We start from the raw sequence: 10,739 nt of genomic DNA, 5'->3' as shown, positions 1-10,739 counted from the left end.
CATTGGTAAGGTAGTGCACTATATAGGGAATAGGGCCCTGGTAAGGTAGTGCACTATATAGGGAATAGGGCCCTGGTAAGGTAGTGCACTATATAGGGCCCTGGTAAGTTAGTGCACTATATAGGGCCCTGGTGAGGTAGTGCACTATATAGGGAATAGGGTGCCATTTCAGACTAACCCTGTAGTTTTAAAATGTCATCTGTTTTGTCTTCTCATCTCTGAAACCATTGGTAGAAGATCCAATCATTTATGGGTAACAATTAGGTACCTTACTGTGATTTTGTTTTCAATTAAAATTGTCAAAATAAACATACCTTCTTAGTAAAGGGGAAAACTAGCTGTTATTGGCAGAGAGGTTTGGAACTCTCTTTCTCATTGGTCTATCAACTTGGCAAAAACTCCATCCCACCAAAACAGGCTGAAATTTCAGACCGCCTTTTCAAACAGCACTTACACTAAAACGACATATCATTTTCACAATTTCACATTATTATTCCAAACTCATAGTGTGGAAATGAATATTGAACAAAAAAATATAAACGCAACATGTAAAGTGTCGGTCCCATGTTTCATGAACTGAAATAAAAGATTTCCCATATTCACAACAAACTTAATAAGCTCCAATTTTGTGCATGTATTTGTTTACATCCCTGTTAGTGAGCATTTCTCCTTTGATAAGATAATCCATCCAGGTGACATCCATTGGGCCTTTACACTAATGATTATCTCCCACATGGCGCCTTGTTCCGTAGCCAACGTGTCCAAGTGGGGCTCCACCTAAGTTTATATGGGTTTCAGCTTGTTACGGGTTCTAAGCGGTTATCTTAGGTGGTACTGAGTGGGTTAACATTTGGGGCCAGACATGAACAAACCTGTGTAGTTTATAATGTTGGCCTTTTGCCTACTTTACAGCCCATTTATAAATGGTTATATGCTGTGAATATGGTCAGGGACTGTCTATGGGACCCAGTACTGGATTGATATTGATTACTGCATTGTTGGGTAGAAAGGCATTTCACTTTACTTGACATTTAAATGTAAAACTTGAGTTGGGTATACCAACTGAGTCACACATGGGGGAAAACCCCATGTGGGCTACAACATATGGTACCAAATGGTTACTTTACCATTTCTAAATGGGCTATCTGCTGTGAATATGGTCAGAGATTGTCTCTGTTGGACATACCACCTGGGTCATGTACGAGAAAACCCATGTGGGTCATAGTGAGGGCCCCAAATCGACCAGAATACTGTTTTAACGTACTGTTAAAAACGGCAACTGATGAAATGTGAGGAAGCTAAAATAAAGTTGGAAACATTTTAATTTTTGTGTGGGTTTAACTGAGAAAACGTATCCTATAAATGCTTATGAAATTCCTCTGCAAATATGCTGAGTGAACTGGCAACTTTTTGTTTTGTGTGTTTTCCTGAAAAGCCTGTATCTAGTGCGTGATGTCTCATTTTTTAATGCCGATTTTTATTTTTTGGAGGGGGTGTTCATAAATCAGATGCTAAACCATAGATTGTACAATATAAACATTGGGATTGTAGCTACATCATGTCCATGCACAGACTACGGGAGCTGGACATCTACACAGTGATTCGACCGGTAATTGGAACTGACTAAATGTAATGTTTGTTCCGTGTTGTTAACTAGCTAATCTGTTTTTTGGTATTTTCTGCTGCTGCCTAGCTGCAGACTCGTATAACTAACTAGCTAATGTTTGGCATGGTTACCAACTAGCGCTTTGTAACTAATTTATCACACACCCCTATATGATGTGTCGAGTTAGCTAACTAGCCAGCCATGCTAAACCCTATAGCAGGCCTTGTTGCGCTCACGTCGGCTAGCCAGCCATGCTAAACCCTATAGCCGGCCTTGTTGCGCTAACGTCGGCTAGACAGCCATGCTAAACCCTATAGCCGGCCTTGTTGCGCTAACGTCGGCTAGCCATCCATGCTAAACCCTATAGCCGGCCTTGTTGCGCTAACGTCGGCTAGACAGCCATGCTAACGTCGGCTAGCCAGCCATGCTAAACCCTATAGCCGGCCTTGTTGCGCTAACGTCGGCTAGCCAGCCATGCTAAACCCTATAGCCGGCCTTGTTGCGCTAACGTCGGCTAGCCAGCCATGCTAAACCCTATAGCCGGCCTTGTTGCGCTAACGTCGGCTAGACAGCCATGCTAAACCCTATAGCCGGCCTTGTTGCGCTAACGTCGGCTAGCCAGCCATGCTAAACCCTATAGCCGGCCTTGTTGCGCTAACGTCGGCTAGACAGCCATGCTAAACCCTATAGCCGGCCTTGTTGCGCTAACGTCGGCTAGCCAGCCATGCTAAACCCTATAGCCGGCCTTGTTGCGCTAACGTCGGCTAGACAGCCATGCTAACGTCGGCTAGCCAGCCATGCTAAACCCTATAGCCGGCCTTGTTGCGCTAACGTCGGCTAGCCAGCCATGCTAAACCCTATAGCCGGCCTTGTTGCGCTAACGTCGGCTAGCCAGCCATGCTAAACCCTATAGCCGGCCATGTTGCGCTAACGTCGGCTAGCCAGCCATGTTAACGTCGGCTAGCCAGCCATGCTAAACCCTATTGCCGGCCTTGTTGCGCTAACGTCGGCTAGCCAGCCATGTTAACCTGGGCTAGCCAGCCATGCTAAACCCTATTGGCGGCCTTGTTGCGCTAACGTCGGCTAGCCAGCCATGCTAAACCCTATAGCCGGCCTTGTTGCGCTAACGTCGGCTAGCCAGCCATGCTAAACCCTATAGCCGTCCTTGTTGCGCTAACGTCGGCTAGCCAGCCATGCTAAACCCTATAGCCGGCCTTGTTGCGCTAACGTTGGCAAGCCAGCTATGCTAAACCCTATAGCCGGCCTTGTTGCGCTAACGTCGGCTAGCCAGCCATGTTAACGTCGGCTAGCCAGCCATGCTAAACCCTATTGCCGGCCTTGTTGCGCTAACGTCGGCTAGCCAGCCATGTTAACCTGGGCTAGCCAGCCATGCTAAACCCTATTGGCGGCCTTGTTGCGCTAACGTCGGCTAGCCAGCCATGCTAAACCCTATAGCCGGCCTTGTTGCGCTAACGTCGGCTAGCCAGCCATGCTAACGTCGGCTAGACAGCCATGCTAAACCCTATAGCCGCTGAGTTAATTTTTTTGTTCTTTTGAGTGTAAACTTGTCAGTATAGTTAGCTAATCATACTGTCTTCACTGTATTTTGTACCGAGGTAAATATAATTTGACAGGACCGATGACTGCTGCTGTTTTAAACTCTGACTTGTTTAGGAGTCGCTTGGGACATTATTCACATGCTGTAATATGTTCAATCTATTTTTATGGGATCAAGTAAAAAAGAAAATGGTGGAATGTTTAATTTTTTATAAAAGGTTGTTTTTATAGTTTCGTAAAAATGTTAAAAACCTGAAACCAAAACTAAATGTTAAACTAGAAACTTTATCTTACACTAACTGAAATACCATGTTAAATTATTGAGCTGGTTAACTCGGTTTGTTACAGACTGACCAGAAAAATTCAAATTGACATCATCTTGAATTTATTCTAAATGGTCTTTCAAATGAAATTAATAATAAGCGAAAAAGGTTACTTTATGTCAACTGCAGCCCACTAAAAATTCTAAAGGGTCCATTTAGCTGCGTTTACACAGGCAGCCCAATTTTTATATTTTGTCCAATTTATTTGGCGAAAGAGCTGATCTGATTGGTCAAAAGACCAATTTGGTGGAAACAATGATCAGAATTGGGCAGCTTGTGTAAACGCTGCCATAGGGAACAATGTTGTAGCCCACATAGGTTTGTCCATGTCTGGCTCTAGGTACTTGGTAAAAAATATCCATTTAGAGTCCTTGGATAAAGACAAATGTTGCTCTAGATCGGTAGTCTAAATAATGAAGGTTGTTTTCATTTCACACTATGAACAGGCCCGGATCAAACTTTAAAAAGGCAGAAGAGACTTCTGATCTCAGACTGACTCAGACATGGAGGAAGAGGAGTCAGGACCTCACAGTGGTACCACCGTGACAGCAGCACAACCCGACGGCGCTGTCTCCCTGTGAATACGACGGGTGCTGTTTCCCTGTGAATACGACGGGCGCTGTTTCCCTGTGAATACGACGGGTGCTGTCTCCCTGTGAATACGACGGGTGCTGTTTCCCTGTGAATACGACGGGTGCTGTCTCCCTGTGAATACGACGGGTGCTGTCTCCCTGTGAATACGACGGGTGCTGTCTCCCTGTGAATACGACGGGTGCTGTTTCCCTGTGAATACGACGGGTGCTGTTTCCCTGTGAATACGACGGGTGCTGTTTCCCTGTGAATACGACGGGTGCTGTTTCCCTGTGAATACGACGGGCGCTGTTTCCCTGTGAATACGACGGGTGCTGTTTCCCTGTGAATACGACGGGTGCTGTTTCCCTGTGAATACGACGGGTGCTGTTTCCCTGTGAATACGACGGGTGCTGTTTCCCTGTGAATACGACGGGTGCTGTTTCCCTGTGAATACTGTGCAGGATGTGGAGGCGATGGAGCAAAAGTTACTCGACACAGCTTTCCTGAATGGAGTGGTAGCTGCTATGAATGGGATGTTTATCAAAATATTTATTGTAGTATTTTGTTTATTTAGTCCATTGTTAATATAATCCCAACAATCGTGCATGTTAGCAAATCAAGTTTTCAAGATGGAGCACTTTCAGTACAGAGCAAACAGTGATGATGACACAAATGAGAAACATTATTATAATTATTATCATATCATTAGCATCATCCCTCTCATTGGCTCTATACTGCAGTGTTTCCTGGTCCAGGGGATCAAAAGGACCTTTGAATTGAATAAGGTATGTGAGTGCTGAGGCAAAAAAACAACAGTGTGCATCCCTTGGGACCAGGATTGGGGAACACCGCTGTACTGAAAGTCCATCTTGAGAACTTCACTGCTGAACATTTTGGGGGATTTTATACAGGGTGAGGAAACTAAGGTGTACGTTTTTTGTAATTTGATTGAACTATCCCTTGATCTGAAAAAATGTGGTATAAATAAACCTGCTCAGATCAGGGCTACTGTTTATGAGATGATGATGATGATGATGATGATGATAGGACCAGATACTACTTGACACGTGTAAAAGGTCTCCCCTCACCTGGTTGTCTAGGTCTCTCCTCACCTGGTTGTCTAGGTCTCAGTAAGGAACTCCCCTCACCTGGTTGTCCAGGTCTCAGTAAGGAACTCTCCTCACCTGGTTGTCTAGGTCTCTCCTCACCTGGTTGTCTAGGTCTCAGTAAGGAACTCTCCTCACCTGGTTGTCTAGGTCTCAGTAAGGAACTCCCCTCACCTGGTTGTCTAGGTCTCAGTAAGGACCTCTCCTCACCTGGTTGTCTAGGTCTCAGTAAGGAACTCCCCTCACCTGGTCGTCCAGGTCTCAGTAAGGAACTCCCCTCACCTGGTTGTCTAGGTCTCAGTAAGGACCTCTCCTCACCTGGTTGTCTAGGTCTCAGTAAGGAACTCTCCTCACCTGGTTGTCTAGGTCTCAGTAAGGAACTCCCCTCACCTGGTTGTCTAGGTCTCAGTAAGGAACTCTCCTCACCTGGTTGTCTAGGTCTCAGTAAGGAACTCTCCTCACCTGGTTGTCTAGGTCTCAGTAAGGAACTCTCCTCACCTGGTTGTCTAGGTCTCAGTAAGGAACTCTCCTCACCTGGTTGTCTAGGTCTCAGTAAGGACCTCTCCTCACCTGGTTGTCTAGGTCTCTCCTCACCTGGTCGTCTAGGTCTCAGTATGGAACTCTCCTCACCTGGTTGTCTAGGGCTCAGTAAGGAACTCTCCTCACCTGGTTGTCCAGGTCTCAGTAAGGAACTCCCCTCACCTGGTTGTCTAGGTGTCAGTAAGGAACTCTCCTCACCTGGTTGTCTAGGTCTCCCCTCACCTGGTTGTCTAGGTCTCAGTAAGGAACTCTCCTCACCTGGTTGTCCAGGTCTCAGTAAGGAACTCTCCTCACCTGGTTGTCTAGGTCTCAGTAAGGAACTCCCCTCACCTGGTTGTCTAGGTCTCAGTAAGGAACTCCCCTCACCTGGTTGTCTAGGTCTCAGTAAGGAACTCTCCTCACCTGGTTGTCTAGGTCTCAGTAAGGAACTCCCCTCACCTGGTTGTCTAGGTCTCAGTAAGGAACTCTCCTCACCTGGTTGTCTAGGTCTCAGTAAGGAACGCCCCTCACCTGGTTGTCTAGGTCTCAGTAAGGAACTCTCCTCACCTGGTTGTCTAGGTCTCAGTAAGGAACTCCCCTCACCTGGTTGTCTAGGTCTCAGTAAGGAACTCCCCTCACCTGGTTGTCTAGGTCTCAGTAAGGAACTCCCCTCACCTGGTTGTCTAGGTCTCAGTAAGGAACTCTCCTCACCTGGTCGTCTAGGTCTCAGTAAGGAACTCTCCTCACCTGGTCGTCTAGGTCTCAGTAAGGAACTCTCCTCACCTGGTTGTCTAGGTCTCAGTAAGGAACTCCCCTCACCTGGTTGTCTAGGTCTCAGTAAGGAACTCTCCTCACCTGGTTGTCTAGGTCTCAGTAAGGAACTCCCCTCACCTGGTTGTCTAGGTCTCAGTAAGGACCTCCCCTCACCTGGTTGTCTAGGTCTCAGTAAGGAACTCTCCTCACCTGGTTGTCTAGGTCTCCCCTCACCTGGTTGTCTAGGTCTCAGTAAGGAACTCTCCTCACCTGGTTGTCTAGGTCTCAGTAAGGAACTCTCCTCACCTGGTTGTCTAGGTCTCAGTAAGGAACTCTCCTCACCTGGTTGTCTAGGTCTCAGTAAGGACCTCCCCTCACCTGGTTGTCTAGGTCTCAGTAAGGAACTCTCCTCACCTGGTTGTCTAGGTCTCCCCTCACCTGGTTGTCTAGGTCTCAGTAAGGAACTCTCCTCACCTGGTTGTCTAGGTCTCAGTAAGGAACTCTCCTCACCTGGTTGTCTAGGTCTCAGTAAGGAACTCCCCTCACCTGGTTGTCTAGGTCTCCCCTCACCTGGTTGTCCAGGTCTCAGTAAGGAACTCCCCTCACCTGGTTGTCTAGGTCTCAGTAAGGAACTCCCCTCACCTGGTTGTCCAGGTCTCAGTAAGGAACTCCCCTCACCTGGTTGTCTAGGTCTCCCCTCACCTGTTTGTCTAGGTCTCCCCTCACCTGGTTCTCTAGGTCTCAGTAAGGAACTCCGGTCACCTGGTTGTCTAGGTCTCAGTAAGGAACTCTCCTCACCTGGTTATCTAGGTGTCAGTAAGGAACTCCCCTCACCTGGTTGTCTAGGTCTCTCCTCACCTGGTTGTCTAGGTCTCAGTAAGGAACTCCCCTCACCTGGTTGTCTAGGTCTCAGTAAGGACCACCCCTCACCTGGTTGTCTAGGTCTCAGTAAGGAACACCCCTCACCTGGTTGTCTAGGTCTCAGTAAGGACCTCCCCTCACCTGGTTGTCCAGGTCTCAGTAAGGAACTCCCCTCACCTGGTTGTCTAGGTCTCAGTAAGGAACTCTCTTCACCTGGTTGTCTAGGTCTCAGTAAGGAACTCCCCTCACCTGGTTGTCTAGGTCTCAGTAAGGAACTCTTCTCACCTGGTTGTCTAGGTCTCAGTAAGGAACTCCCCTCACCTGGTTGTCTAGGTCTCAGTAAGGAACTCTCCTCACCTGGTTGTCTAGGTCTCAGTAAGGAACTCCCCTCACCTGGTTGTCTAGGTCTCAGTAAGGAACTCTCCTCACCTGGTTGTCTAGGTCTCAGTAAGGAACTCCCCTCACCTGGTTGTCTAGGTCTCAGTAAGGAACTCCCCTCACCTGGTTGTCTAGGTCTCTCCTCACCTGGTTGTCTAGGTCTCAGTAAGGAACTCTCCTCACCTGGTTGTCTAGGTCTCAGTAAGGAACTCTCCTCACCTGGTTGTCTAGGTCTCAGTAAGGAACTCTCCTCACCTGGTTGTCTAGGTCTCAGTAAGGAACTCCCCTCACCTGGTTGTCTAGGTCTCAGTAAGGAACTCCCCTCACCTGGTTGTCTAGGTCTCAGTAAGGAACTCCCCTCACCTGGTTGTCTAGGTCTCAGTAAGGAACTCCCCTCACCTGGTTGTCTAGGTCTCAGTAAGGAACTCTCCTCACCTGGTTGTCTAGGTCTCAGTAAGGAACTCCCCTCACCTGGTTGTCTAGGTCTCAGTAAGGAACTCTCCTCACCTGGTTGTCTAGGTCTCAGTAAGGAACCCCCCTCACCTGGTTGTCTAGGTCTCAGTAAGGAACTCTCCTCACCTGGTTGTCTAGGTCTCAGTAAGGAACTCCCCTCACCTGGTTGTCTAGGTCTCAGTAAGGAACTCCCCTCACCTGGTTGTCTAGGTCTCTCCTCACCTGGTTGTCTAGGTCTCAGTAAGGAACTCTCCTCACCTGGTTGTCTAGGTCTCAGTAAGGAACTCCCCTCACCTGGTTGTCTAGGTCTCAGTAAGGAACTCCCCTCACCTGGTTGTCTAGGTCTCAGTAAGGAACTCCCCTCACCTGGTTGTCTAGGTCTCTCCTCACCTGGTTGTCTAGGTCTCAGTAAGGAACTCTCCTCACCTGGTTGTCTAGGTCTCAGTAAGGAACTCTCCTCACCTGGTTGTCTAGGTCTCAGTAAGGAACTCCCCTCACCTGGTTGTCTAGGTCTCCCCTCACCTGGTTGTCTAGGTCTCAGTAAGGAACTCTCCTCACCTGGTTGTCTAGGTCCCAGTGAGGAACTCTCCTCACCTGGTTGTCTAGGTCTCAGTAAGGAACTCTCCTCACCTGGTTGTCTAGGTCTCCCCTCACCTGGTTGTCTAGGTCTCAGTAAGGAACTCTCCTCACCTGGTTGTCCAGGTCTCAGTAAGGAACTCAGTAAGAGGGGGGGGGGGGCAGTGCCCCTGTGACAACAACTTTGGACCCCCTTGTGGCCCCCCCTAAATGTGAAGTATGAAATAATTTTTACATAACACATTTTTTGCTATCGTTCTTTTTTTTTTACATCCGTTATTAGACAGTGGCAACGCGGAACACTAATTTAACACAGACATCTTCTAGAGGGACGGATTTAGGATGGAACACAGCAGTATCGTACCACATGCAAAACGATATGACAACAATAACGTCTAATGTAACTGGCCCCCCCTCTAACAGTACAACTGGCCCCTCTAACAGTACAACTGGCCCCTCCCTCTAACAGTACAACTGGCCCCAGCTTGGCCCCCCCTCTAACAGTACAACTGGCCCCAGCTTGGCCCCCCCTCTAACAGTACAGCTGGCCCCCCCCTCTAACAGTACAACTGGCCCCTCTAACAGTACAACTGGCCCCAGCTTGGCCCCCCCTCTAACAGTACAACTGGCCCCTCTAACAGTACAGCTGGCCCCTCCCTCTAACAGTACAACTGGCCCCCTCTAACAGTACAGCTGGCCCCTCCCTCTAACAGTACAACTGGCCCCTCTAACAGTACAACTGGCCCCAGCTTGGCCCCCCCTCTAACAGTACAACTGGCCCCAGCTTGGCCCCCCCTCTAACAGTACAACTGGCCCCCTCTAACAGTACAACTGGCCCCTCTAACAGTACAACTGGCCCCCTCTAACAGTACAACTGGCCCCAGCTTGGCCCCCCCTCTAACAGTACAACTGGCCCCTCTAACAGTACAACTGGCCCCAGCTTGGCCCCCTCCCTAGTTGAAATGGTCTAGAACGGCCACTGAGTAGACCCTCCATGGAATGAGTTTGACACCCTTGCTGTATGGTAACTAATTGTCACACAAGCTAATAAATATAATAAACCTAATAATAATAATAATAATAATAATAAAAACCTAATAAATGTTTTATAATAACCATCATCTGTGAGACTAGCTGGGACGTTCTGTATAATACCACTTCAATATTATCAAGTCGCTATCGTCGTCCATGTACCTTCTGCTGTTTCATTGATACTTTGTTGTCTGATCAATTCAATCCGTCATGTACATGTAATTACCAGAATAAAGGAAACATCCAAAAATAAAGTGTTTTCACACACATTAAGGAAAGCACGCATGCACACACCGTACACACACAAGCACAGAGTAATGTGTCAGAGTGGTGAAGTCATCGATGACGTCATAATATGCTCCCTACGTGTAACTGCCAGAATAAAGGAAACCCTAACAGAAAGTGTTTTTTTAATAGGGCTTTTGGGCGCCACCACCAACCAGAACAGCTTCAATGAGCCTTGGCATGGATTCTACAAGTGGAACTCTATTGGAGGGATGTGACATCATTCTTCTATGAGAAATTCCATCATTTGGTGTTTTTGTTGGCGGTGGAGAACGCCGTCTCAGGCGCCGCTCCAGAATCTCCCCGTAAGTGTTCAATTGGGGGTTGAGATCTGGTGACTGAGACCTACCCTGTAAACTACCTTTGGTCCTTGGAGAGCCCTCTTTCAAAGTCACTGAGATCTCTTCTAGTAGGTATTAACTCCAACCCTGTTCCTGGAGAGATATCCTCCTGTAGGTTTACACTCCAACCCTGTTCCTGGAGAGATATCCTCCTGTAGGTTTGAGATCTGGTGACTGAGACGGGTCACGGTTTATGGTTTGCATTTGTTTTCATGCTCATCAAACCATTCAGTGACCAGTCGTGCCCTGTGGATGGGGGACATTATCATCCTATGGGGGGCAAAGCCAAGGTAGCAGGAATAATGGCCCGCCCAGCATTTATACGTGATCCTAATGCATGATGGGATGTGTTTTCCATTATTTTGGCAGTTACCTG

This window comes from Salmo salar, chromosome ssa07, assembly GCF_905237065.1.
Source record: "Salmo salar chromosome ssa07, Ssal_v3.1, whole genome shotgun sequence".
Lineage (NCBI taxonomy): Eukaryota > Metazoa > Chordata > Actinopteri > Salmoniformes > Salmonidae > Salmo > Salmo salar.
Note: the sequence above shows the minus strand (reverse complement) of the source record.